The 23803-nt window shown below is 39.7% G+C and overlaps 1 protein-coding gene across 1 annotated transcript in view; it reads right to left on the bottom strand.

The window, feature by feature from the left end:
* Positions 1–23803, bottom strand: part of LOC119478654 (transcription factor 4-like) — a 227091-nt gene that overhangs the window by 125067 nt on the left and 78221 nt on the right. The window lies entirely within an intron of this gene.

Genomic DNA, 23803 nt, shown 5'->3' with positions numbered 1-23803 from the left:
TCTTCACAGTGTGTGTGTGTGTGTGCGTGTGTGTGTGTGTGTGCGTGTGCGTGTGTGTGTGTGTGTTTTCTGCTCACTGCTCTCGCAGCACAACAATACAGACATCTGCTTTGAAACCAGAAACAACACTTTCACCCTCCACGTTCTTTTAGGTGTAGATTTTGTTTCTTTGCATGTACAGACTAAACAAATTAAATATGAGACGAGGTCTACAGTATTCAGGTGGCATTAAGTAGCCAAACATCTAGAAACTAAGACACGATCTAATCCATCTCAATCACTGTTGATGTTAAAAACATAAAATTACATTTATAACGTTTTGTGGCAGAACATCCTAGTATAGTATACCTACCCCTTCTGAAGGTTTGCCATTTATGGTATTGTTCTGCTCTTTCCTCCCTTGTTGCTCCATGGAGACTCATTAGTGTACATGACTGAAGAACCATATAGATTTCACTTACTTAACAATCACCATCATTTAGCATCATCACTGACACTATAATTTTCCCATCTATCAAATTGGATGCAATGCACTGTGGGACTGTTGGCCGAATGTACTTTTTTTCTGTTCCATTGCGAGAATTTGGACACTAAAATAAAACATTGGACAGTAATTTTAGTGCAGCATATGATAAATATTGATTCTAGACACGAGTCTAGAAACCACCAAGCCACGCCCTAATATCGCCATAGCAACTGTATGGCACAGCCTAGCAAGCAACTACCTATGCCTTAATCTCTATAAACAGATTCTGCGTTCATATGCTGTACGCGATGGGACAATCTTTTGGTATCGGAAGCGTTTTTTTGTTTCTGTTTATAGTTCGAGTAGTGTTGACCAATCAGGTTCGATCAGGCTTTGGTTGAATGAAGGTAAACAGTATGCATGGAGAGCAAAAGAGGCGGAACCCATTGAATGAAATGCAATCTCAGAACCCACTCGATATCGTCTGACTATGATTTAGCTTTTAGGGTTTTGAGATTGCTGATGCCCTAACAACTGATCAAGCATTGTGGCAAAGATCTAGCAACCATGTACAAAGACCGGAGTGACTGCCTGGAACACCCTAGTAACTCCTCAGAAACCACCCCAAACCAACTACAGGCAAGCTATGAAACACCATAGCAACCCTGGTCAGAATCTGGTCGTGCTCAAAATCGTTCGTAGATAAAATCCTCATGTTATATGTAATATTTCTAAGAGTATTAAATACTTGACAAATCTCCCTTTAAGGTACATTTTGAACAGATAAAAAATGGGCAATTAATTTGCGATTAATCATGATTAACTTTGGACAATCATGCGATTATAGCAATGAAAATTTGTAATCCAGCCCTAGTTTATATGTAAGCTATGCTTTTGTATCATGTGGTCCTCTTTTCTGGCGTTCTCCCCTTTATAATGTGCAGGTGTCTTACGCCTTAACCTACATCTGATGCACATTTTATGGCCATGAGAAAACAGAGCGCAGACATCGTCACCTACCCAACTGTCTTTACAGAACATCTTTGGTCCAGCGTGTTTAAACATGTGTTTGATTGAAATCAGACATCAAAGCTCTTAAAATGCTGTCCAAGGATTGATCAGTACATGGCATGAAGGTGAAGTCTCTTTGGCAGGTAACCGACCATCGTTTTAATACACAAACCGAGCGTGCCTGGCTGTGAAAAAGGTGTCTGATGAATTTCGAAAAACGCTGCGACTGCCGTACTGGCGCGTAGACAACAAAGCTAATTTCCTCTCCAGCTTCTGAACAGGCTTTCCTCTCCTCCGAGCTGCGGGGACCACTTCGAGACTATTTTTACCACACAGACCTTCTTTTCGGATAAAACCTTAAATCTTCAGCCAGTCTAAATATCAAACCACGGTTAGTGTGTAATTACATTCTGCGGTCGGTGCAGCCGTACAAGATGAAATGGAGGGGTTTTGTAGCGAGCGTGTGTGGAGGAAAATGAAGCGTGTACGCGGTGAAGGGGTTTGAATCAGGCGTGTATAGACCGGCGCTGAATACACGCCAACATGGTAGTCGATGCAGAAGAGGTTGATAATTACAGGCGTACAGAATGGGAATGTGGTCGCCTATGTGTGTGTGTGCGCGTGTGTGTGTGTGTGACCGATACAGCGGCCTCGGCTTCAGCTAAGACTGATGCCAGCTGGACCGGTTTGGCACATATACAAAGACTCCCACACACACACACACACACACACACACACACACACACACACACACACACACACACACACACACACACACACACACAGAGAGTACTGGAAATCACTGGCACAGATGCACACATACACACACACACACACACACACACACACACACACACACGGGCACACACACACACGCACACACGTGTAAATGTGCACAATATACATACTGTATATATAGCCCCTTATACACTGACACATGCAAATGTACTTTTGCATGGTACTGAAATATATCCATACACAGAATCACACATTTAAATTATACTAATTCAGGACCGCACACACACACTCACACACACATATACACTTGAACAAAGAACCATTTAGATTTAACACCGCAGACACCTCTGCAAAACACCACGACCTGCAACGGATCCAAAAAACAATCACATGCACAATTTCTACTTAAAATTCTGCATATAAATGTTAGAAAATGTATTGAAATATCATATTCTAGATGAATGATTTTATAGGATTATTAAGCCTACAACCATTTAAAAGTAACTTGAATTTTCTTTAAAATAGTAGATATTTTTAGAAATCTGGCAACGCAATTTATATTTGTCCATTGTTAAAAGGTTATAAGAAAAATGCAGCAGTATTTTATATGTAATAGTAGATACAGAGGGATTTTAAATGGATTTATCCATGAAATAAATATAATAATAATAAAAGAAATATTTAAATAGCAGATATTTTAGAAATCTGGCAACGCAATTTAAATTTTTCCATTGCCAAAAGGTTATGAGAAAAACGAAGCAGTGTTTAAAATGTAATAGAAGAGATTTTAAAGAGATTTATCCATGAAATAAATATAATAAAAATAAATAAAAAATATTTTGTGTATTTGGCCATTTTTGTTTTTTCACTCATAGGCCGACCGATTCATTAGATAATTCTTTGCTATCAGTGGTAGGATCAATTATTATTATTTTTGATTATTAACATGGTATTTCTTGCGGACAATAAACAAAACAAAATTATACGGTATGATTTACCATTAATTCACTGATTGTTCTCTATACCACAATTTTTTTTTTTTTTTTTTAACTGCTAATGGAAAAACAGGCTACATAAAATCAACAGCATGAGCTACTATTAACTCTAGTCATTTCTTTATTCATTCATTCACTAATTAACTTAATTACCTCTTAAAATACCTTAAAGGTCCCTTAATTCTTTTCAATAATGCAGTAAATAACAAGAAGGTGAAATAGATCCAGCTGCCTGAGCAGAGCGACGGGAATAAAAGATAGGATAATAATATATAAGAGAGGCCTGTGTCGTTAGCCCTGACAGGATGAGATATTTGGATGTGTGAGAGGCCTCTCCACTTCACTACTGACAAAAATAACTTTATTATAGCATCCCATTCACAGCACTGATCAGCCCCTTGTCTCGTCGCAGATAAAGGACCGTAGGGTGGAGGAGAGCCAACGTTGACTCTCCTGCCACGGCAGCCCTTAATAAAATTCCCCGTTGAGCACTCTATGTATATATCTATATCCCTTATGGATTTTGAATACACACACACACCTCTATATATCTCTTTCTTTTTCTCTTTCTTTCTTTTTTTGTGTTTTTCTCAGCAGCCATAACAGTAGCTGCTCTTTCAAAAGAAAAGACTCTGCTAAAACACACCACAAAAACCCAAAAGACAAGTAAAGGCGATATTGGTATTTTTCCTTCTGTTGATTTTTTAAAAATATTTTATGTTTAAATAAATATTTGTGCATATAGTCCTCACATTTAAAACCTATTACCAGACAATGTGTGCTCACAATATTGTCATGTGTTTTTGGAATAAAAAAAAAAATTGTGAATAAGACAGAGTGTATTGTTTCACGGATTATTTTTTTGTCTTTTTGTGCAGATTATTCTTAATGAACACCTGCATAGAATGTATGGATCCTGATATTTTGTTATTTCCATAAAAGCAGTTTTTCCAGAATTATATTTGTTGTATATAATTATATTTTGCTGTCAATGTGACCAAGAAAAAGGTTTTTAAATGCATGAAATGCTTGTGTAAATTATATAATTTTGTTAAAGTAAGAAAAACAAATAAACCATGTGACTGAATGCTGTTTATCATGTAATTTTGATAATTTTGTAAATGCTGTATTGTATTAATAAAGATAACAATGACCCGGATACAGAAGCTACAGACACTACAAAGATATATTCTGAATTGAAGATCTACCAATTGTACAAGCCCCAGTTCTTTACTTTTGTCCAAAGACGGCGACCTTTTAACCTCCACCATCTCTGCAGGCTGAACTCATGTATTACACACACAAACAAAAACCCCTGGTATTTTAATTTGGCTGTTAAAGAGAGAGCAACATTAATGGAAAAAAAAAAAAAAAAAAAAAACTGGGCAGGGACGGAGCAACGCAGGATGGGAAGGGTCAGCTGCAAGATCACACACCCTGTCACAGTACACTGTGAATGGAAGCACACACACACACACAGAGATACCAACAGGGAAGCTACTCTGTGGTTTGATAAAAATAAAAAGGAGTTTTTTAATAATAAAAACAATACGTTACAACAACGAGTGCATCTGAATAAAAAACATCTTTTTCAAAAAGTCGACTATCATTGAGTTTTCTATTTTTCAGCTGATTTGTTTTGTTTTAATTTAAATCAAATAACCTACTGTATTATGATCTTTGCCCAACATTTTCACCCATTTAGGGAAGTGAAAGGACGCAGTCCAAAACCTCAGCAGTGGCAGAGCATGTCCACAAAAATCAAAATAAATTTACAATTACAAAAAAATGTTAACAGTCCAGCTGACAAACCACATTACTACCACAGTTTTTCCCCCACCTCAGACTGTTTCATACACAATGTTCTCTGATGCTATCAGAATACTTTGGATCAGATCCCATCAGAACGTCCTCTCTTCTCGCCTCTGCTCTGTTTCCCTGTCAACCTCCATACTCTCCAAAATAAAAGCACTTCTAGGAATCTTTTTGGTTCTTTCGGTTTGTGCAGAACATTATTTCCAGAAAGGGTAACAAAATGTGAAAGCACTTCAAGGACCCAATCAACCTCAGAAAGCTCTATGACTAAGCCCCCCTCTTAAAATGGTGGTTTGATCTTACAGTACTTCTAGGACCTTAATTCAAGGTTTTAAAGCATCATAGAGGGTACCTTCGAGAACCTCCTCTTAAAGGGAAACTCACTCACGGTCACAGCAGGGACTCTGAACTCTGAAAACCTCAGACATTTGTTGAAAAACCCTTGAAAGGATGACTATGACAGTGCTTCCAGGAACTTCTGAGAGTTCTTATAAAACTACCTTCGTGGAAGGTTCTCAAACCACAACAATGCTTCAAGGAACGCTGAACAAAAAGGGGTCCTTCTTCCTTTGAAGGGTTGCTGAAAAACACTTTTGTAATCATTTCTTGAACCGGGACATTTTCTAGAAACCTCCAACAATCCTCAAAATGTCAAACCCTGATGCTAGTTCCTTCAGGAACATCCAAAATACAGGTTTCTTCATCCTCATAGCGCTTCTTGAAAAATGTTTGTAATTGTTTCCCGAACCCTGACTGTTTCTCGAAACCTCAACACAACCGGATGTCTCACAATCTTTCGTGGATTGTTGAGGAACTTGATGGTGTCTGCCACCTTCTAAGATACAAAAACAATTGTGTTTTGCGGGAACACTTAATAAAAGACTAAAGTACCCTGTTCTTCAGAAGACTCACTGACAAACCTATTTTCAATAGGGTTGATTTGATCCGACAATACTTCCAGGAACTCATAACAGGGTCTAGAAAACTCAAACATATAAACAGGTGCTCTGAATCCTCAGAACACTCTTAGAAAACCCTACTTTAAAAGGTTCTCAAACCCTAATGGTGCTTCCTTAGAAAGCTGCCTTCACCAAGTCATTTCAAACCACAAGAGAACAGGGGTTCTTCAACCTCAGAGAGCTCAAAGTACACGGACACCTCCCAGACCGGACAACGCCGTGATAGCAACCTGTCAATCACAAGGTAGCCACGCCCAAAAGCATACACTTCTTAATGGTCTATTTGACTCTAAATGGGAACATAATTTACTAAATGAACATCAACCAGAGGAGTCGCCCCCTGCTGGCTGTTAGAAAGAATGCAAGTTTAAGGCACCACATTGGCTTCACTTTTCAGACCCGGAGGTTGCCCACTGATTACATCTTGAAAACACAAGTATTTTCATGACTTCCTCCAGTTAACAGCATCATTATCTCGAGTGTTTCTGGATTTTTGACTGTTTGTTGGACAAAATATTTGGAAACCACTTATTTTTGACACTTCAATTCAAATACCGATACAAAATGGGTGCTAGTTGTAGCTTCATGTGTCATCATATCATCATAAGTGTATCCATGACCAACCATGTCTGTCTCTAAATCTTTCCTTTTATCTCGACCATGAGTCACATGGCGTCAACAAAGCCCCAAAATAATCTAACAACAAACACTAGACGGTCTCAAACCTCAAAAAACTCCTTAAAAGAAGGTTTCCTAACCTCAACGCCTCAATCCGCCAACCTCTGCATTTCTCTGAGGAACCCAGCGGTGACATTTTTTTCCTGGACGTCGCACATAAACAGGCTCATTGGCTGTGAGGAGGACCCCCAGACAAACCGCCACTCATTAGAGTGTGCTGGCTGCAGAGGTACAAAAGGTGGAGGAGGGGAGGTCAGCCCACTCTGCTGTATAAAGCCCATAGAGAAGTCGGTGAGCCAGGAGGACCAAATCCCTCCTAATCCACAATGCTGAGAGACAGAGAGGAAACACAAATAAGCTCCATTACAAGCTGAGAGCTAACGGAACCAGGACGCTCTGCTAGACTATTAGCTATTTTCACGCTACTTCTTAACAAGGCCAATAACCAAACCTACTCTTATTAATCCAGTCCTAATCCCTGAGCCTGAAATAGTCTTAAACAAAAACTACTCCTATATTCAAGATAGATTTAAAGAAAAATGCGATCTGATGGTAAATGAGAACTTGTCGAGATCATAAGATCCTACAAGAATTGTGTCCACGCCATATCAAAGTTCATATTTGAAAAGGTAGGAACTGGAATTTAAATTTAGTCTGGGTTTAAATAATCTTGTTCCTTAAACTTTTGCCGAAATAAACAATAAAATAGGTAAATAAATCACAACCCAATGTCCACATACTAATTTTTTCCCAAGGCTTCCAACCACATAGACCTTGATTTAAAATTTTGTAAATGTATTGTACTGTGTCCAAACTCAAGGATGAATTTTCTCGCTCAAAAGTTTGGATTTTTTTCCTCACATATGTGAATTTATTATCATTTCACATGTATAACATTTATATACGATCATATTTGATTTTCACAAATTTCAGACGTGAAATTTAAGACATCACTCACAACCTGAGCCATATTCTGATCTCAGCAGCTAACAGTGAAATGACATCTCTCATTGGGGCTTTCAGATTGGCTGCTTGGTTCACGGAGATTCAACCCGATATTCTGGGAAGTCGCGGAGGAACACGCAAAGAAGGCAAAAAGATTCTAGCATCCGTGCTAGACAAAGCTCTTAATTTCGCTGTTGTTAGCAAAGGTAATGCGTCTGAGTTATGCTAAAAAGCGCACCCTAAGCATTTTGTTGTCTTTGTGCAATGACAATAGTTGAATCTAATCTGATTGTCATGCATCGTTAAAACACACCTGGGATTCCAACTTGGTTGAAAACCATTTTTGGCCTTTCCTCCCGATGTCAGAATATATGCGGGGACTGGTGTCATATAATTTGGTGAATTCTGAAACTACCAAAAGTAACATTTCCTCCATCTTTAACTCCGTGCCTGACTGGCTGCCTGCCTCGTTCCTAGTGACTACGCGGGACATTTGTCGCAGCGTGCAGCGTAAACGTTCAACTAACTCTGGGCGTGAGCGCACCAAGCAACGTGCTGCGTTGCTCGGCACCACGAAAGGGCACCATTGGAGGAGGATTTTCTTTAAAAATGATTATAGACATATACAGTATAGTATAAACAGTATATGTATCTTCAAATTATCCAAAGTATCCCTTCGTTGGTAAAGAAAATGATGCCACTTCTTAAGCTAAATAAACCATTAAAAACCGTTTGGAGTAGCTGAATAATGCTGAATTAAAAGCTCAAAGCTCAAAACAGGGCTGTTCTTCTTAGCTCACGTGAAGTTGACATGCAAGAGATACATGGTTTTTAACACCAACCATGCAAAGCAATAAACACTCAACGCAAAATATCCTTTCTTTTTGTTCTTCCCCTTGGATTCAACCCCAAATCTGAAGCTAATGTTAATATCAAGACTTTAATTTAAGCTCAGCACCTCAACATTAACCCTATACGTAACCTAAACTTATAGTACTACATGCTTATTTCTGTCCTTGTGAAGCCATTTAATTCATCTAGTATGAAAAACAACAGAAAAACACATACACATATTGAACCATTGAACCACTTTTTCTCTGTATGTTTTTCCTCCTGTACTCGACCCTGAATGTGTCCGAAAAACACACAAAACAAACACAAAACCACATTAAGTTTGGCCGATTTACAAGCTACAGAAACCTCTCTGTGGCTCTCTGCGTTTGGATGAAGGCCAGCCTCAGACACTGAAAGTCTGTCTTCACAAAAGGGGCCAATTCTCAATCTCTTCACTTCGCATGATGTCACACCATCGGGTTTTTAAAGGTCATCGCTATTATTTTTACCTTTTTTCTTTTGGTGTTTTTAACCAGCACGGTCATTGACAAGTGTTTTACAGAACAAGGCCAGCACACGACGCAGCATGATACCAAACCACAGAGAGCAAACACTCATAACACATGATCCAAAACCAGAGCCACACTTACTGTGTGTGTGTATAAATAGTGGATTTTGTTGGACTCGCCTACACAGCAGAAGCCCACAAAGCAACACCACTTTGTATTCTGGTCATGTCTGCCTCCTTGAAGCCCAGAACGACTCTCAGACCTGTAGTGTTAGTGTTGTAGTTTGTTTTTTTCTGTGTTTTTTTTTGGTCTTTACACTGTTGCTATATAAGCAATTTACTGCTGTTTTTTTTTCTCATTTCTTTTCTCCATTGTGGATTTTTCGTTCATACATTATTTTTAAATTTCCTGATAGGGGTAATTTGGGATGGGTTTCGATAGCCGGCGGTTCGTACTTTGTAAATTACCCCAATCACTCATCAATCAGCTTTGCCTCTTTCTGACACTACAGGTATCTGCAAAGACAAAAACACTGATGACACACAAACAGTTGTTAACAAGACTGACTGACTGAACATGAAAGACCGCGTTAGCTTTAACTTTCCAAAAACTTTCACCGAAATCAACAAAACAACAACGAGATGCAATATTTGCTGTATAGTCTGCATAGTTTCTGCTGAGTCCAACATGTTAAAGTAAGAACTTGTATTATACTACTGGTGTTACACCATATTCCTTAACCCGCCAGATTCTGTGACCTGCAGCAGTGCAACAACGATATCGCCTTCAGGTAACGTTAAACGTAAAATCGCTATCAATTCCACTGTGTTGTTTTTAATTCTGCAGCAAAGTGAGGAGCAAAATGAGTCATGAAAGGGTTAATGAATGTCACAGAGCAGTGACTAAAGCCCCATTTCCCACTGGGCAAAAAAAAAACTAACACCCACTAACATCTGTCTTTTGTCTTTAGTGGGAAAGGTTGCAATCGGCATTCATTCCCGGGACAGATGACTGTGCAGTAGCTCCAGCTCTGATGGAAACATGACACTAGGGGTGTAAATCACGATACATTATATTGATTCGATATTTGCCGATATCACAAAGTCTGCCACGATACGATTTCGATTCAATTCAGGGGCCTGCGATCGATATGAGACGATATTATATGCCTATTGAACACAATCAGTTTCATTTATATCAACTCACAAAAAGCAAATAAAATATGATTTGACAGTTTTATGACTGGGCTCTTCCAGCAATTTAAATGAAAAACAATCTGTTCTTTTTTAATAAAAAGAATAAATAATAGACCTCCTGTTGTTTGAGGTCTGGTTGCAGGTCAGCGGCTTGTCAATGAAATGAAAACAGCTGGTCCACCTCAACAGCCCACCTGAAGTGAGTCTGAGCTGAAGTTGTCGCTAACTTCCGTGCTAACCCTCGTTCACTTTAACCAGCAAGTAGCAACCAAGTAACAGGAGCTTGGTTTGGGTTTTGAGGAGCTGTAGCTACAACAAAGATCAATACAAGGGGGCAGTGGCAGCAAAGCTCTGGATTTTCTTCTTCATTAATTACTTCTTCCATGTTGATGTTCATCTTAATTAGTTTAATAAAGTTTCATTGTCTGCAGCACACCAACAAAGTGAAGACATCAACAGCAGTAAACATAGAACAGAGGAGAGGAGAGGAGGAAACAACAGAGGAGAGGAGAGGAGAAGAAAAGAGAGGAGGAGAGGAGAGGGGTGGAGGAAACAACAGAGAGGAAAATTTGTTCTTAAAATGTATGACTATTCTCAATAAATTGCGACTTTATTTTCGTAATATTACAACTTTTTTTCTTGAAATATAATGTCTTTATTCTCATTAGATTACAACTTTATTCTCATAATATTACAACTTTTTTATTGAAATATAATGAATTTTTCTCATCAAAAAACAACTTTATTCTCGTGATATAACAACTTTTTTCTTGAAATATAATTACTTTATTCTCAATAATTTACAACTTTATTCTCGTAATATTATAACTTTTGTCTCAATTAATTACGACTTTATAATCATAATATTAAAAACTTTATTTCTTGAAATACAATGACTTTATTCTCAATAAATTACAAATTTATTCTCATAATATCATTTCATTTTCAAACTTTTACGACTTCTTAGAGAACACAGATATGTGGGACATGTTTTGAATGTGTCAATAAAGAATAACTGAGAGCCTTATACTGCATTATATTCCATTATACTTTTATATCATGAGGGAATGATTTCTGTGTGCCTGAACTTTGTGTTTTCCTTTACATAAATAAGGACATTTCCACCATCAATTAGTTCATACAAATTCACCAGAATGCAGGAAATGAAGAGTTTGACGCTCAAAATTTCGAAGAGGAGAGGAGAGAAGAGGAGAGGAGAGGAGAGGAGAGGAGAGGAGAGGAGAGGAGAGGAGAGGAGAGGAGAGGAGGATGGAGTTGCTCTAAGTGTCAATACCAACATCAATCAGTTTCTCTTGACAGTATTTTGATTGCTTCAGTTTGATTAGATTTTTGATTGTTTTTTTATTATTATTATTCTTTATTGTGTTGAATATGTTTTTATTCAGATTCATAAAGAGGAAGTCAAACAATCATGACGTTGTTCTAAGAGTCTTGACTTTCTGTTGACTGATTACGTCAATTTGAGTGTTTGTAATTTTAATTTAATTAGCTTATTTTAATTGTGTTTTAAAAGATAAAAAATGATATATAATAATACAAAATAATATATATAAAAAAAAAATAATATGTATTAATAATAAATAACCAAATAAAAAATGAAAATATGAAAATTAAAAAGAAAATGGATGTTCAGTCAGTGCTGACACCTCGACTCTTTGTTTTGATGGATTTTGTCCATCACATTTGACACCTATCAGTCATTGGTTTTCATTCAGGACGGGGAAAAAGCAACCCGATGGAGTTGTTCTACGGGAGTCGATGACGACGTCTAGACTCATTCTTTCAGAGAGTCATGTCGAGTCTGTCTCCGTGTGAAAGGAAACACTCAGAAGACGTGATCCCCTCTGACATCCATATAATGAGTCCATTTTAATAAACTATGTGACTAATAGTGCGATTTGACGAGGATGGCGAGATGACGAGGGGGAAAGAAAGAGAGGAGAGAGAAGGAGGTGGGGAGGGAGGGGGGGGGAAAGGAGGATGGAGAGAAGAAGGGTTAAACTCCCTCTTCCTGCATGCTGTGCGTGTGTGTGTGTGTGTGTGTGTGTGATGGGGGGAGGGTTGGTCTGTGCAGACATGAATCATTCTGAGCGATTCAAGCGTTTCCATGACACCGCTGGGCACCGGTCCAGAAGTTTCTACAAAGTCTGAAAGGTACCGACACACACACATGCACACGCGCACACACACACGCACGCACACACACACACACACACTCTAACAGACACTCTGAAACCCGCCAGCGCTGAATTTGAAATAATCTATATATTTATTCATGGCGTTGTCTTCCCGTGTAAAGCGTAACATTTTTTTGGGATCAACATTAATTTAACAGACGATGGTCGATGAGTAACCGTCGTCTAACAGACAACCCCCCCACCACCACCACCACCACCACACACACACACACACACTACCGCCACCACCACACCCCCCCCCGTCCTTCACTCCCAGCAGGCATTGATTTCCTGGCACCGGAGCGAGTGAATACATCAAACAACAGATGAACGTATACGAGCGACGAGAACGACTCGAGAGACGCAGCATCCAGCTCACATCTGTCGGCTTCTACCTTCAGCCATATCACAGCAGATCTGACTGCTGATTGGACCACAACTCACACTCTTTTTTTATTATTTTTTAAGTTTGATTCTGTATATTGGAGGCTGTCATTGATTCATTTTAGTACGTAAAAATTACCTTTAATCATTTTTAATTATCTTTTAAATTCATCTTGAGTTTAAATCTTCTATGTTAAATATCCCAATGTTTGTGAATAAGTTAAAGTATTGGAAATAAATTGGAAACCGACACAGACTGTACATCTGGTTATTTAATCTAACAGAAACAGTGTTTGGGATTTCTCCAAATCTAACACCAAGTTTTCTCTCATTTTATGCAGTGAAATAGTATTTAGGTTTTAGTATCCACACACTGGTGTTAGGCCTACCTGCTGTTTGTCTTTTAAAATCTAATTTGTAAAAGTGTTTCCATTTTATAAATGGAGCACTAACCTTATGATGCACAAACAGAGATTTAAAATTGTGGTTTAGTATTCAACTGGTCAGAAAGTGATTTGCAATCAATATAAAAATGTAAAATGTAGATATAAATCCAATTTTATTGTCACACATTGTGCATAGCACAGCACACAGTGGAATTTAGCTACTGCATTTAACCCATCCTGGTATATTAGGATCAGTGGGCAGCTACTATATAACGCCCGGGAGCAGTTTTAGGGGGTTGGTGCCTTGCTCAAGGACACCTCGGCAGTGCCCAGGAGGCAAACTGGCGCCTCTCCAGCTACCAGTCCACACTCCGTACTTGATTCGTGCAGGAACTTGAACCGGCGAACCTCCGGTCCCCACGGACTGATCTACTGCCGCCCCATAGATGGTGAATCTAATTATATCGGTACATTTGATCGGTAATTAAAGCCGCGCTGTTATTTTCAAGGTAATTCTGCTGATACAGACGGCAGCTCGGAGCGAGGCTGTGCAGCTGCTGAGCCGCGAACATAAAATGTTTCCGAAAATTTGTTCTGTTAGTGATTTCCTACATTTCCCAGAATGCTTTTGAACTCGCTTTCAGTCAAACGGGGCGGTAAGTGAAGCGTCTAGATCATGAACCTCGAGGGGAGTCGATTTGGTTTTGTGTACCGCATCCTATCCTGTAACTGCAGTGCACTCTGGTCTACTGAGGCTGCAGTGTATACTGGTCTATTTACTGTTATTATGGCTTTCTAAATTAAAGTTTTACAAAATAAAAGTCCATCAAAAATGATTGTGATATAAAGAAGTTGCTTTCCATAATTTTCCGGTTAAGAAATTTTGAATACTGATTTGGTCTGAAAAAAAAATTAATTTATTTTATTTTAAGTCAGGCACTGCAGAACAGTCTGTGCAGCTAGTTTCTGGGTATGAAGTCAACACAATTGAAGAACCCGTGGAAAGTGAAAATAACCTAAATTGGTTCACAAACTCTACAAACAAGCTGAACAGAACTGTTTCTTTCTTCTCCCAGAATCCAGAAAAACAAGAACATCTGCCACAAACTCCTCTCCCAAAAAAAACATTGATTAAACTCATCCAGCCCGAGGAAACATGTTACAGAGCTGATTCACTCGTCATCTAACAAACAATAAAACATCAAAATGGAGTTTGTTTTCAATCTCACCCACGGTTTTACCTCCAATGGCTAATGGTGCTAATGCTATTGTAGCCCGCTGTTACCCAGTTCCAGATTTCATGCTGATACCAAGCAGCCTTTGAGTCTGCGACGTAGAAAAGTGACACAATTAACCTCAAAATGTCTCTCCCAAACCACCACATTGTCCACTCATTGATAACTCCCTACATAATAAAACATAAAAACAGTATTTTCTCCATTACTGAGCAGTGAATTGAGATCTCTGGCACACACACAAAATCATTTTTCGCCATGTTATGTCGCACATCTGTAATTCATACATCTATCCAATGAAATGCATTGCCTTGTGGGATTTCTAGCAGGCATCACAATTTTTGCAGTAATATTCCCACCTTCAGCGATGTTCATCCTCAGTTACTTCTCATCAGTTTTCACCTGATTAGCTGTGCAGTGAGGGATAAAGCCTGACTGATGTTCCACTGGTGTTATGTTTACCTGATCAGGTATTGAAGCCTGACACCCTGGTGACTTGAAAGAAGAGGGAAACTGAGGAGCTGAAGTTAGGGACAGTCTCAAAAGAGCATGCTAATAGAGTCGAAGGTCAATAACTTTCTATTTATTTCTTTTCAAAGACACTGAAGACCAACTTTATTTCAATCTGGACCTCCTCCCATTATATACACAACGTCCAGTTTTCAAGAAAAGTCGCATAATATGGCTCAATGCCATTATGACAAGTATTTTAAATACGCAAATTTCTTTTAACACCACTAATTTCTTTAATGCATTAACATAACTTGTGATTTTTAGGTTTTAGCAGGCTCAGTTTTAAAGCCAAAGTGAAGATACTGGCATCATATGAAACTACAAACCTAAGGAACCCATTGGTATCATTTTAACCTGTCGTGAAGGAGGCTAAATAACGCTCCAAACTTACGCTAAATTTTGGCAAGGAGAAACTGTTATGACCATTTTCAAAGGGGGCCCTTGACCTCTGACATCAAGATATGTGAATGAAAATGGGTTCTATGGGTACCCACGAGTCTCCCCTTTACATACACGCCCACTTTATGATAATCACATGCAGTTTGGGGCAAGTCATAGTCAAGTCAGCACACTGACACACTGACAGCTGTTGTTGCCTGTTGGGCTGCAGTTTGCCATGTTATGATTTGAACGTATTTTTTACGCTAAATGCAGTACCTGTGAGGGTTTCTGGACAATATTTGTCATTGCTTTGTGTTGTTAATTGATATCTAATAATACATTTGGATAAATAAGCGTATTTGCCCCCTCCCATGTTGATAAGAGTATTAAATTCTTGCCAAATCTCACTTTAAGGTGTCCATCTGCGATGTGGCCCCCACCACATAGATGTGACAATAATATGTACATACAAAGACAAATAGTAGCTTTGCGTTACACCCCTTATACATGATAGAGGCCTTACTGTTTTCATTCTATTATGGACATTTTAAAGTGCCCCCTCTAGGCCTAGTGCATACTCACACTGAGAATTCAGACCCTCAAAAAGTGATGGACACATCAACATCCTCTTAATTTGCGAATGTGCTATTGATTGATATTATCGTCCCACACACGCTTTGGACAAAGGAGAAAGTGGAGGAGCTACTTCGCTGCAACATGCTAAAAAATAAATCATGATTGTTGGCGACATGGTGGCAAACATTTTGTTCTTGTTCTGTGACGTTTAATTGTTATTCCAAAGCTGCAGTTTGACTGACATCTGTCAGCATATCATTTCCTGTGATGTATAGTCAAGTCAACTTTATTTACTCAGCCCTAAATCACAAATTTGCCTCAAATGTGATTTACAATGTGTACAGCATACATCCATCTACCTGTAGACCTGCGGCCATTGAGTTCTTGTATACTAACTCACAACAATTACAATTATGATATAGTACACACTGTATACTAGTAGTATGCAATCTGGCACTGGAACACAGTTAACCATTTATCTCCAAAAATGTCAACCCTTTAGGAAATAATGCTTGTTTTCAGGAATCTTTGAGAGAGTCTAAAAAGGCAACTTGCTTAAACCTGCCATAGACAGAATGGCTCCTCATGGCTCTGTTTTCAGGCTTTAGAAAATCTAGCCTGTGACGGGAGACTGTGGCCAATCACAGGTCATTTCCAAGAGAGAGCGTTCCTATTGGCTGTTCATTCAACAGAGGCAGCTGTCAATCACTCGCAAACTCCGATCAAACGGTCAAACTAGGCAGCGCTGATCAAATATGAATCAATATTCTGTTACTGTAATGCCTATTTATTGCTTTAAATGTTTTCAGATACATCTTGTAGTGTACTGTTTAGCTGTAAAATGAGAAAGTTTGCTCCGGCTGGTGGGCGGTGCTTTGTATTTCCTCAACTTGATCTCAACATGGGTCACAAACTTTCTCATTTTACAGCTAAACAGTACAGTACAAGATGTTTCTGAAAACATTTTACACGAGAAATAGGCATTACAGTAACAGAATATTGATTCATATTTGATCAGCGCTGCCTAGTTTGACCGTTCGATCGGAGTTCGCGAGTGATTGACTGAGCTGCTCGGAGACGGTAAGGCTCCAGCTCGGCTCTGATTGGTTGTTTTCTCCGGTCTGTGAAATCTTGCAGATGCCATTAGGAGCACCGGAGGACATCAGAGGAACATGATTTTTTCAGATTACCTGTCTCATGCACTACTGTCAGGATATAGTGTCCGTTTAAAAAGCTTTAACCCCTTTAGGGGCTACATGTGATGTATCTGAGAATATGTGATAGTGTTTTTCATTGACAAAAAACACACAATTTACAAGTAACTATATTTTTCGATAAGATATTTGCATGTATGTGTCTGAAGCAGAGTTGGTTTGTCCGCGTGGTTGTGAAGCAGATGGGTTACAATTCAGCAGCAGCCATGACACTTGTTCCCTGTTCATGAGAGTGAGACCCAAAGAACACCCCCGCCCCCCCTCCCTCGTTACCAAACAGCCTTCATTATCCAACACCCCCCCATCCCATCACACTCATTCACCCCTCCTCCACCCTGGAATCAATAGATAAACAACACAAACAACAGCGAGCGGGGCGACATCACCAAACCCTCCGAACAGCAGGACTTCCACAGGAAAACTATATTTCAAATTAATATTCCAAAGCAGCATGGTGCGTTTGTGGCACTGCACTAAAAAAAAAAAAAAAAAAAACATGTTCAGGATGTCTCTGATTTACAAAGAAGAACATTTTGAGGAATTTTATTCCTTCATTAGACTTCAATTTCTACATTTTCTTTCACGAAGCTTTCGGTTTCGTGAAGAAAAAAACGTCGCCGATTTGCAGTGCAGAGTGTGTATGGCGCGTGAGTGTGTCGCCGCGTGTGTGTGTGTGTGTTGGTCTCAGACAAAACAGGGCTGCTGAAATGCGGCAGGCACTGCAGATTTTTGTTGGCTGGCTGACAGCGCCGTGCCGGTGCCAAGCCCCGACGGCGGAAACGACTAAAAGACGCATAAGGCTGGCATTAGAGCCCCAAATCTTCTCTCCCCCCCTTCATCCCTCCTTCTCTTTTCTCCTTCTCTTTTCTCGCTCCGCGGCGCGGCGTTTACTTTGGTCGGGGTCTTACTCGATTTGGCAACATTCGCACCCATCCGTGAATTTATCAATGTCTTTATTTCGCTGTGATCTGATGGGAGGTTGATGGTGGGGGGTGGAGGGGAGTAGAAAACATGGCACCTGAAACACTGCAGGAGGTTTAGGTAGCTTGCCACGTTGTTTTTTTCTGTTCTTTTTTGGACATCACCTCGTTCCGTGCTCCAGTTTAACCCCCCGTCCTCCCTTCATAAGTGTCGCCGAATGAGAATTTTGGAGGATTTGATTCTTTCCAGGGTTTATATTTTCCCCACCATATCTGCTGCCTTTGTCTCGAGGATTTCGGGCGACACTTCCACAAAAACCTCGGACACAATAGCATCTGGAGTTACATCCACGAGGCACCGAGCCCATGTTCCTCCTAAAACCTAAAACAAATGAAGGAAATACTCCAATTATGCTCCCAAGACAATAAAACACGGCGAAAAAGAAGAATCTCCTGTAAAACATTCAGGATTACCTAAAACTAAGAGCCTGATTCTGTGTTTGGAGTCCATTATTGACGGAACAATATTTAGCTGCAGAGTAAACAAAGGCGGGATGCTGTAAATTGTGTTTGGGCATTGTTCGGCAGACAGATGACGACTGCTAATGTTGAATTAAAAAGGTTCTTAGAGGTGGATTTAACACGTTTCCTCTTGTCTTCGGGGTTGGGATGGGAGGCGAACGACGCGGGGAGACAAAGAGAGAGGTAGCGACGAGAGAAAAGGTGTGAAATTCTGAATTAGCAGCACAATATGGAAGTATTAAAGTGCAGCACAATGAGCAGCTACGCGGCAGAGTGTTGTTCACCGACACCGTCGGACTAAATAAAGACGCAGCGCTCAAGCTCACGAGGTTTTCATGTGACACACAGGAACAGGCCGGGAAACCAACTGAATGGTGAACATCAACATGGCTTCGTAAAAAAATAGATCTGGTAAATACTCTCACCATCATACCATCCCCTAAAATATCATGATGCATCACTCTTGGTCATGTGAATTACAGACACAGTTTGCTAAACCCTTTGAATCCTGTGGAGTTACCCCATATATTGGCCAGGCATGACATATATTGTTATTTTTAGGATAAGTTTGGCTGCTGATCAATTTGCATGTGAGTTGTACTATATACGTTCTAGGACAGTTTTAATGAAATACAAATAGTTGTATTCAAATTATTTGAATTATTTTGCCTGTATGTAGACAGGTTTTCAACACAGGACAAATATCTGTATACGATACTATCACGATACTTGGGTGCCGATTCAATATGTATTGCGATTCTACAAGAATTGCGATTCAATATTACGATTTATTGCAATTTTTGTTAACTTTTTAACACTAGACCCATGGGAAAAAGACACTTCTAGGGACTTTTACTTTGGAAAATATCTAAATTAATAAAAAATAAAAATGTTTGATTTCCAGCATGTATGTAGTCACAGATGTCCGGAAGTCAAATATATCATTTATATATTATAAAAAAAAATTCCAGCAACCCAAAAATCAAAGAATAAAGACATTTCCCTCACAGATTAATGATATTTTCTTTTTAATTTATAAGGGACATATAATGTTTTATACTTCTGGTGAATATAATCTAATCAACCTTGTTTCCATATATGTATTTTGTATATACAGTTCCCTTTATGAACACCTTATTTTGAAAACCGGACATCACTAGCTCTTCCGTCAGCTCCGTTCTCTTTATACATCCATGTTCAGCTCCATCGGGGCCGTTTGAATGCATTTAACATAAATGTCAGTATATGGGTGCTCTACAGTTGTAGCGTCGACCACGGAGTTGAGAGTGACGGCTGGCTTGACCGCACGTTACCGCAATACAATAACATTTCCTGTCCATGACAGAGTTAGCATGCAGCTTTAGCCGTGATGTCTAGCTCTGCTTTTCCTGGCAATGTGTGAAACCCAAAGTGTTTCCATACTTTACTGGATGTGTAGTGTTAACCACTTTGGATTTAACATGTGAGGGTGCAGGTCGTATCCATGCAGACCCTCCGCCGTTTTCTACTTTCTTGTTTTGGCTCGCTGCAGCTTCTTTCAGTTGACGGATACGGTATCTGATCTATATGGTAGTAGATGGGAAAACTGTCACAGTGTTTTTCTCTCTCTCTCTCTGTAGGAGGAGAGGATGAGGAGGAGGAGGGGTGACCCCGGAGAGATGGATGATGGGTCAGGTGCTGTCAGACTGGAGGGGTCAAAGGTCAAAGGATCCTGTGGTTCAGAATCACACTGATTTTCTGCTGTCACTGTCATGGCTGTCTGTCTCTGATCAGTTCTCCTCCTCTCCTCTTCTAAGATGATGTTTCCTTTTCATTTCCTTTGTTCAACTTTTGCTTCTTCCTTCTTGACTCATTCAGTTTTGTCTCTCTTTTTTTGTTGTACTTGAAATATTTAAATGTTAGGTCCATTTTGTTTCCTCCTACCATTAGACTGGGGAGTATAAAGTAAAGACGCAGAAAAGATAACCACGGAGCATGACGTGTTAATTATTTTTAAAAACCTAATGCAAAATTGTATAAAACTAATATTGTTGTGCACGCATGAACAGCTCTGATCATTTGACATCATGTTTGAACTGACCACCTGAGTAGGAAATAAAGGGTTTCACAGACTGCTTGGATCTTAATATGCAAGAACTGACCCTGAACTAAATTACATTTAGCCAAATTGGATTGGTAAGATCCAGTTGTATTGCCAGATCAGCTCAGACCTCTTTTGTTGAAAATGTATCTATGTATGTCTGGTTTGGGTAGGTTTTCCACAACCCAGTCGCCAACCATGTCATAATACCTTGACACAAAAGAGGCTAAATAACGCTACAAATTTAGGCTAAATTTTGGTGAGGAAAAACTGGCATTTTCAAAGGGGTCCCTTGACCTCTGACCTCAAGATATGTGAATGAAAATGGGTTCTATGGGTACCCACAAGTCTCCCCTTTACAGACAAGCCCACTTTATGATAACCACATGCAGTTTGGGGCAAAAAAACATGCAGTTTTTTGCATGCAGTACCAATACGCTTTTCTAGAATGGTGTATTTGAATATTTCTGCATACTGGGGTCCCTAAACAGTCGTAGAATTACATAAATTGGGTATCACTGTAGTCCAATTGTATTCATGTGTAATGACATTAGTCCCCATAGAAGCCATTTCACATAAAGACTTTGTTTTACTCAGATTTGATACATGTGGTGTGTCTTTATACCAGTTTTCCTAAAATTGGATTTGAAAAAAAATCGCAATATACTGAATCGTCACCCCTGTATCATGATAAGCATCGTATCGCCAGATTCTTGCCAATACACAGCCCTACCGTCCAACAACCCTCCCACTCCCACTTGGTGGACTTTCTCACTTGTTATACCTCATAATTTTTAATAAAGTTCGCTCGATATACTAAGTCACTTGCTCTGACTGAATGCATAAACGTCCACATTCTACATATCCATGGTTTGTAGAAACGTACAATGCCGACAATGTCGACTCGGCTGGTTTTCTATGTGTCTGTTTCAGACCCGTCAAAGACTTTTGAATTGACCTCCTAAGTATCACTTGCCTCCATATTTTCTTTTCTTTCCTCTTCATCCCCCGTTTTCTCTCTACTGCCATCATCGACAGACCTATTCCTCCCCCTCCTCCCAACTTAATACCTGTATTTAGACAAATGCGGCAGCGTTTGAACACCTGGACGGCTGTAATGTGAGAGGTATAGCTGGAGATCTGGGAGCCGCATCACATCGCTGATGTGTTCCGTGTGATTTCAGCGCGACCACCTGGCTGCAGAATAATGACATATCTGCTCCCACACACTGTTCAGGAGCCGGTGATCAGAGCGGCTTCATCACAGCAGGGCACACCCCACCTGACATCACACGGCGAGGGAGAAGAGAGGAGGGTGGAGATAGACGGACAGCAGGAGAAAGGATGGGGACGGAGGAGAGTTAGGAGCGCCTACGTAGAGACTCAGGGATGGCAGTCACCTGCTTTCTTTAACAAATTAGGAATAAATAAAGTCAATACCCATATCAGCTATAACAACTAGAAGAATTACACTGAAGGCACATTAGGCTTTATCCAAATTCATTCACCACAGGTTAGAAATTAAAATGGGAAGCAAACATCTTACAGACTCAAAGGCTCAAAAACAACAATGACATTTTTTTGCCGCCTGCTGAAAGACAAAGAAACAGAAAATATAAGAAATACTCTGATGGAACCTCAATTTCCATTTTTTAAACAGCCATATCTGATTAACAAAACGGGCTATTTCAGAATACAACAATGAATAAGATCACAAAAAGGATGCCAACAGGGCAGATCAACTCAACCAGACACCGGGCTTATTCTTCTGTCCATCGATGACCAACGCTACGCTCACGTCATATCACTCAGACTGTAATTACAAGCAGTAATGTAAGTGTTTTTATGACAGCCTCCTATTGTAGCTATTGCAGCTACAATGTCCCACTTGGTCATAAGAACTACATAGTGTGGACAAAACATTGGCAAAATGGCTCCAATCAAAACCATCATTGCTGGCATTTACAGGTAAATACTAGGGCTGTTAATCGTGATTAATCACACATGTTTTATCTGTTCATCAGTTTTGTCAAGTATTTAATACTCTTATTAACATGGGAGTGGGTAAATATGCTGCTTTTTGCAAATGTATATATATTTTTATTATTGGAAATCAATTAACAACACAAAACAATGACAAATATTGTCCAGAAACTGCATGTGATTATCATAAAGTGGGCATGTCTGTAAAGGGGAGACTCGTGGGTACCCATAGAACCCATTTTCATTCACATATCTTGAGGTCAGAGGTCAAGGGACACCTAAATTTGGAGCGTTATTTAGCCTCTTTTGCGACAAGTTAGTATGACATGGTTGGTACCAATGGATTCTTTAGGTCTTCTAGTTTCATACGATACCAGTATCCTCAATCTTGCTTAAAAACTAAGCCCGCTACAACCTAAAAATTGCAATTTACGTTAATGCGTTAAAGAAATTAGTGGCGTTAAAACGAATTTGCGTTAAGGAGAAATGTAATTGAAAATGCAGTTCAGTTGTATGGGAAGGGTTTGATGCATTGACTTCATCTACACCATTTTTTGTGACAATTGTCATGTTTCTATTTCTCTGGCCCTGGAGCAGGAAGATGACCTCACCATTTACAATCCTGCCTACAAAGCTCTGATTGGTTGATTGTTTTTTCCAGCCAGGGAAAAAGGCATCAATGAGTACAACAGCAGGCGTATTTGAACTGCTGAAGAAACCAGAGATGCAGAGGTGTGGAACCAGCTACTCTTTACAAGTAAACTATTTTACCTAAACCAGAACACCTTCTTGGACAGACTGTAGTTTTCATTTCTCAAGTGGTAGCTGACCCACCCGGCAGCGTCACTGCCTTGCTCCGCGTACTGAGGTAGAGCGGGATCTGAACCGGTCACCGTGGCAGATTGGGGGCGGTTTAACACTAACAGCGTGTTTTTTCAGGTCTTTGTCAGCTCTGTCCTCATTCAGTGTGTGCCAAGCAGAGACTCTGCCCGCTGCATTCACATGGCACTGCCCTGGAAGCGTGGGAAAAAAAGGGAAAAGCTACCACTTTACCCTCGTCTGCTGCCATGGAAACCAACCAACGGTCGGGACATTAAGGCAGTGATACGAAGGGAAACTTTGTGGGCCACTCTGGCAGCCTGGCTGCTCTACTTTAGTTTTTTTCTTCCCCAGCTCTCTGTACTCCTTTCCTCCTTCAATTATGTCTTCATTTTTTAGCCTTTTGCTCCTCACTCTGGTGCTGCTCCATCATGGAGGTCAGTCTG

The sequence above is a fragment of the Sebastes umbrosus genome, chromosome 19 (assembly GCF_015220745.1).
Source record: "Sebastes umbrosus isolate fSebUmb1 chromosome 19, fSebUmb1.pri, whole genome shotgun sequence".
In the NCBI taxonomy this organism is placed as follows: Eukaryota; Metazoa; Chordata; class Actinopteri; order Perciformes; family Sebastidae; genus Sebastes; species Sebastes umbrosus.
Note: the sequence above shows the minus strand (reverse complement) of the source record. Positions and strands in the feature narration are given on the sequence as shown.